Genomic DNA, 6,000 nt, shown 5'->3' with positions numbered 1-6,000 from the left:
TTTGAGGTTATGAATACCTCCACCAGAGACAGTGCGTTGTGCTGCGCCTGATGCCGTAGGCAATGTGTTGGTAAGAGGAGACGAGATGCAGACAGCTGAAGACTGTCTGATGAACCTTTTCACTCCTGCTTTGGGAAAGATGTTGTGGAAGATAGCGCTTCAACGTGCTGTCCTTGTGTAGTGGTGGGCATCCATAGCAGCTTCCACAGCTGTTGATGCTGCCATGATCATAGAATCGTAGAATGGTTTGGGTTGGAGGGGACCTTAAAGATCATCTAGTTCCAACCCCCTGCAGTGAGCAGGCACATCTTCCACTAGATCAGGTTGCTCAAAGCCCTGTCCAAGCTTTCCTTGAACACTTCCAGTGATGGGACATCCACAACTTCTCTGGGCAACCTATTCCAGTGTCTCACCACCCTCACAGTAGAGAATTTCTTCCTAATATCTCATCTGAATCCACCCTCTTTCAGTTTAAAACCGTTTCCCCTTGTCCTATCGCTACACTCCCTGATAAAGAGTCCTCCCCATCTTTCCTGTAGGCCCCTCTAAGTAGTGGAAGGCCGCTGTAAGGTCTGCCTGGAGCCTTCTCTTCTCTAGGCTAAAGAACCCCAAGTGTCTCAGCCTGTCCTCATCGGGGAGGTGCTCCAGCCCTCTGATGATCTTTGTGGCCCTCCTCTGGACCCGCTTGAGCAGGTCCATGTCTTTCTTATGGTGGGGCCCAGCGCTGAACACAGTACTGCATGTGGGGTGTCACAAGAGTGGAGTAGAGGGGGAGAATCACCTCCTTTGACCTGCTAGCCACACTTCTTTTGATGCAGCCCAGGAGACGATTGGCTTTCTGGGCTTTGAGCACACATTGCCGGCTCGTATTCAGTTTTTCGTTCACCAATAGCCCCAAGTCCTTCGTGGCAGGGCTGCTCTCAATCCACTCATCGCCCAGCCGGTATCCATGTTTGGGATTGCCCCAACCCAGGTGCAGCACCCTGCACTTGGCCTTGTTGAACTTCATGAGGTTTGCATGGGCCCACCTCTCTAGCCTGTCAAGGTCCCTCTGGATGGCATCCCTTCCTGCTAGAGGGTCAACCACACCACTCAGCTTGGTGCCATCCACAAACTTGCTGAGGGTGCACTCAATCCCCCATGTCCCCACAAAGTTGTTAAATAATACTGGTCCCGATACGGACCCCTGAGGGATACCACTCGTCACTGGTCTTTGCCCGGACATCGAGCCGTTGACCACAACTCTTTGAGTGTGACTATCCAGCCAATTCCTTATCCACCAAATGGTCCACCTGTCAAATCCATGTCTCTCCCTTGTAGAGACAAGGATGTTGTGCGGGACAGTATCAAATGCTTTGCACAAGTCCAGGTAGATGATGTCAGGCATCTTCCCTTATCCACCAATGCTGTAACCCCGTCGTAGGCGGGCCACCAAATTTATCAGGCACGATTTGCCCTTAGTGAAGCCATGTTGCCCTTAGAGCTGTCCCGACATCATGGATTTATGGAAGGCAGGTCCTGCTTGACTAACCTGATCTCCTTCTCTGACAAGATGACTGGCTTAGTGGATGAGGGAAAGGCTGTGGATGTTGTTTACCTGGGCTTTAGTAAAACCTTTGACACCGTTTCCCACAGCATTCTCCTGGAGAAAGTGGTGCTGATGGCTTGGACGGGTGTACTGTTCGCCGGGTAAAAACCTGTGTGGCCGGGCCCAAAGAGTTGTGGTGAACGGAGTTAAATGCAGTTGGTGGCCGGTCACCAGTGGTGTTCCCCAGGGCTCAGTATTGGGGCCAGTTCTGTTTAATATCTTTATCAGTGATGTGGATGAGGGGATCGGTGCATGCTCAGTAGGTTTGCAGACGACACCAAGTTGGGCAGGAGTGTTGATCTGCTTGAGGGTAGGAAGGCTCTGCAGAGGGGTGTGGACAGGCTGGATCGATGTGCCGAGGCCAATTGTGTGAGATTCAACAAGGCTAAGTGCCGGTCCTGCACTTGGGTCACAAGAACCCCAGGCAACACTATAGGCTTGGGGAAGAGTGGCTGGAAAGCTGCCCGGAGGAAAAGGACCTGGGGGTGTTGGTTGCCAGCCGGCTGAATATGGGCCGGCAGTGTGCCCAGGTGGCCAAGGCGGCCAACAGCATCCTGGCTTGTATGAGAAATAGTGTGGCCAGCAGGACTAGGGAAGTGATCATGCCTTTGTACTCGGCACTGGTGAGGCCGCACCTCGAATACTGTGTTCAGTTTTGGGCCCCTCACTACAAGAAAGACATGGAGGTGCTGGAGGGTGTTGAAAGAAGAGCAACGAAGCTGGTGGAGGGTCTAGAGAACAAGACTTATGAGGAGCAGCTGAGGGAACGGGGGTTGTTTGTGATAGGTTGTTGCAAGTGACAGGACGAGAGGAAATGGCCTCAAGTTGCGCCAGGGGAGGTTTAGAGTAGATATGAGGTAAAATTTCTTCACCGAAAGGGTTGTCAGGCATTGGACCAGGCTGCCGAGGGAAGTGGTTGAGTCACCATCCCTGGAGGTATTTAAAAGACATAGTGCTTCAGGACATGGTTTAGTCGTGGACTTGGTAGTGTTGGGTTAATGGTTGGACTCGACGGTCTCAAGGGTCTTTTCCAACATAAATGATTCTATGATGCTCTTTGGAAATAGTATTGGTCCCAGGTGTGTAAGATGTCCACCAGACTGCTGAAGCAGTACAAGATATGAAAGGTAAGCTGCAGAGTGTGCTGGACACCGTGTATGCGATACCATCTGCATGTTTTTCTGTGGTGCTCTCATTGATGGAAGGGTCCACAAAAGCCAGACTGAAAGGAAAGTGTGGCATGTTCATGGAGGTGAAGTAGCAGTGGCACTGAGTAGGGCCTGGGCATCTGCTGATGTGCAGGGTGACCTTGAGCTTGTCTGAGGGAAGTGGAAATGCTTGAGAAGACCATGGGCCATGTCTTCAGACAAGAATGGGAGATGATGTGCTTGTCTTGAGAACGCATGTTGCAGGCTGGGGAATGGCGGATGCCTAGAGGAAAGCCTGAGGCAAGATGGGCACAGAGTGTTCTTTCGCAGGATCCTTTGCCATGCTGCAAGGGTCTGGAGTTGGAGGCCTTCTGGATCTTGAGATAGTCACATGGTATTGAAATGCCCACAGTGTCCTTTGAGGTTATGAAGATCTCCCACCAGAGAGAGTCGTTTGTGCTGCTGCCCGATTGCCGTAGGCAATGTGTTGGTAAGAGGAGATGAGAGGCAGACTGGTGAACGTTGTCTGATGAACCATTTCCCTTGTTTTGAGAAAGGTGTTGTGGGAGGAGTGCTTCAACGTGCTGTCCTTGTGTAGTGGTGGGCATCCATAGTAGCTTCCCCATCCGTTGATGTTGCCATGATGGTTCCTTGCTCCTCGTCAGGCGGGATTTGTAAGCGGATGTGATGAGGGGGTGGGCGTAATCTTTGTGTGCTTGATGCCTGTACTTGTGCACTTGCACAGATGGCCTCGGTAGAGGTGGTGTGTCCCCTTGTCATGCTTAACTGAGACATGTGCAAGTACAGGCCAACCCCTGCACAGCAGCCCAGCTCTGGTTTTCTGTGGTACCAATTCTCCCACCCAGTTGATATGGTGAGTGTTCTTGCGCTTCGGCATTTGGTGTGGTTCTCTCAAAGAATAAAATCCGTGTGGACTGGGATCAGAGCTGTCACAGCTCTAATCACAGAATCTTTTGGAACTCTATTGGAGCGATCCTCCGAGTGGCACGGAGTAGGGCTTGGGGCATCCATCACGGGGAGGGTGAGTTTGAGTGGGGAAGAGTCTTCCCTGACGAAATGGAGATGCTATGCGTCATGGACTGTGTCATTGGTGAAGAACTGGAGAATGTCTGCTTAGCTGGAGATCTCATTTCCCAGGGCTTGGGATAGAGGATTCCAGTAGAAAACGTCAGGAAGACGCCCGGCGCACAGGGTTGCTCGCCTGGGATTGTCTCAGGACCTCCTGAAGTACTGCATATCTTGCGCCTCAGTGTTCTCTGTGCTCTTCCTGCCAGATGTGAAGACATCTGCCATAGACACCTTTGATCACTTGTTTTTGACGGGAATGGTGTTGGTCCAACAGAAGCTTTTCCAAATGTCAATCAAAATTGGCCAGCCTTCTCTGAACCTCTCCTTGGTTATGTCTCTGCTCTTAGTCTTGCTAGGGAATGGAAGAAGTGCTCTCCCTATTCAAGAAGTTGGCAAGCCTTGCGTTTCAATACAGGGGAATGGGATCCTTTGGTTTTCTTCTCTCCTCTTACCAGAAACTTCCATCTTTTTTTGTTTTTCCCCTTCTCTCACATTGGCAGTGTGTCGGTAACAGTGGATGAGATGCAGACTGCTGAATTTGGCAGCTGCTGTCGGGTGGCAGAGTTTCAGGCAGTTGGCCATGAGCGTGGGGGATGGCTTTTCCAGTCCCCTGAGCTGAGGCTGATGTTGAGAGAATGTCCTTAGCTTTCAGGCGTTGCTCCTGCTTCCCCCGTGATAGAAGCGCATAAGGGAGCACTGCGCACTGTCCAGGGATTTCAAGGCTTTTGCCAAACGTGGGTCATTTTTTTTCTGTCCCTTCCCAGAAATCTCTGATAACGTTAAGGGAAAATGTCCCTTAGAACCAATTCCCCACCCCTGAAAATGTTGCTTTTCTGAAGAAGCAAGCAGTGATGCTAGGTAAGTCGCTCATACCTAAAGAGATGTTTGAGAGACAGCTGTACTTTTCTTCCTGCTTAGTTGTGGTATCTTCATGTTGGAAAGATGGAATGTTGCCTGGATTGGGAGTTGGACTCGATGATCCTTATGGGTCCCTTCCAACTTGCAATATTGCATGATTCTGTGATTCTATGAGAGCAGCAAAGCACCACTGCGCTCTCATTCCTTTCTTGCTGCTTCCAGGCACAGTGTGAGGCAGTGACAGCAAGCACGGATGGAGGAGGGACCCTACTGCATTTCTCGGTGTGGATGTGTTGGGAGTCGAGGGGATGTTCTCAGTGAAAGTGCCGTGGTGTTTCCTTCATGGCTTTTGACGGTGGATGATGCTAATGAGTGAGAGGTATTCCATGGGACCTTGAAGTCCCTGGGACAGAGGTTCCTGGTGTGGTGTTCTGGCAGTGCATGCCTGCCTGAAAGGAGAAGCAAGAGCTTGCCATTTGTCATGCAGGTGGAAAAGGAGGCCAGAAGAATAGCTCTTCACTGAGGTATATGAAGAGTGCTCGGGAGCTGTGGTTGCCCCGTGCTTTTCATCCTTCCTGGAGGGTTGTCATGCTGGCTGTGATGGGTTTGAGTCCTGAAGGAAAGACTCGCCTGGGTTGTTTGGACTCATTGGAGCTGTTTGCAGGGATGTGGAAGTAGCTGGGCTTGGTCTTGTGTTTCAGAGGGTGGTGGATTCTGTTCTGATCCTCTGGTCTGTCTTGCATCGACCGGAGGAAAGCAGGAATGTTGTTCCCTGTCCGGAGGGGTTCAGGCCACCATGAGAGCTCTTGTCCAAGGGCATTTCGGTGCTACGCGGCAAGAAGGATGTAGACATTTAGAAAACATTTTGTAAAGGGGAAAAGAAAAGCAGAAATACGGAAGCAGAAGAAGGGGGAGGCAAGGAGGGTAGTGCGAGGCAGGAAAGAAAAAGGAAGTGAAGGAAGAGAAGGCAAAGAAGAGGAAAGAGAAGAAAGGTGAAAGGAAGAGAAAGGAGGAGAGAACGGAAGAGAAAGGAGGAGAGAGGAAGGAATGTGCAAGTAAAAGCCAGCACGGAAGAAGGAGAGAGAAGCAGAAGAGAAAGGAAGGACGAGATGATAGAGGAGATTACCAGCATGCACCGACGTTATCTCTACACGCTGCTTGGAGTTGAGGACCACAGTATCCTCGGTACTCGGGCCCTGTGCAAGGCTTGATGAGAAGTGGTGAGGAAGAGGAATGAGAGTTTTTACAAAGGGGCGTGTCATGCTCCATTGCGAGAGTGATGTAGCCAGAGAAGACGTGTTAAACGAGGGAGAGAAG

The sequence above is a fragment of the Gymnogyps californianus genome, unplaced genomic scaffold (assembly GCF_018139145.2).
Source record: "Gymnogyps californianus isolate 813 unplaced genomic scaffold, ASM1813914v2 HiC_scaffold_44, whole genome shotgun sequence".
Taxonomy (NCBI): Eukaryota; Metazoa; Chordata; class Aves; order Accipitriformes; family Cathartidae; genus Gymnogyps; species Gymnogyps californianus.
Note: the sequence above shows the minus strand (reverse complement) of the source record.